Genomic DNA, 218 nt, shown 5'->3' with positions numbered 1-218 from the left:
TTGAAATGCTCCCGATTTCTGAGGTCTCAAGGTTGGCAAGTATGGTCGCCGGAGCTGTATTAGATTAACATTAACATGCTTATTGTAGTTGTAAGTGCACTGTCTTGCGGCCTGTAGCACCATCCTTGATGGAAAGGAGTGAGCAGAGGGTATTGTCGATTCTTGTTCTGTTTTCTGTGACTATCTTCCTCACCCTCTCAGACTGTCAGTTGCGCGCG

The sequence above is a fragment of the Notothenia coriiceps genome, unplaced genomic scaffold, assembly GCF_000735185.1.
Source record: "Notothenia coriiceps isolate Sejong01 unplaced genomic scaffold, NC01 NC01_scaffold00034936, whole genome shotgun sequence".
In the NCBI taxonomy this organism is placed as follows: Eukaryota; Metazoa; Chordata; class Actinopteri; order Perciformes; family Nototheniidae; genus Notothenia; species Notothenia coriiceps.
The sequence above is the reverse complement of the archived record's forward strand: the minus strand, read 5'-3'. Positions refer to the sequence as shown.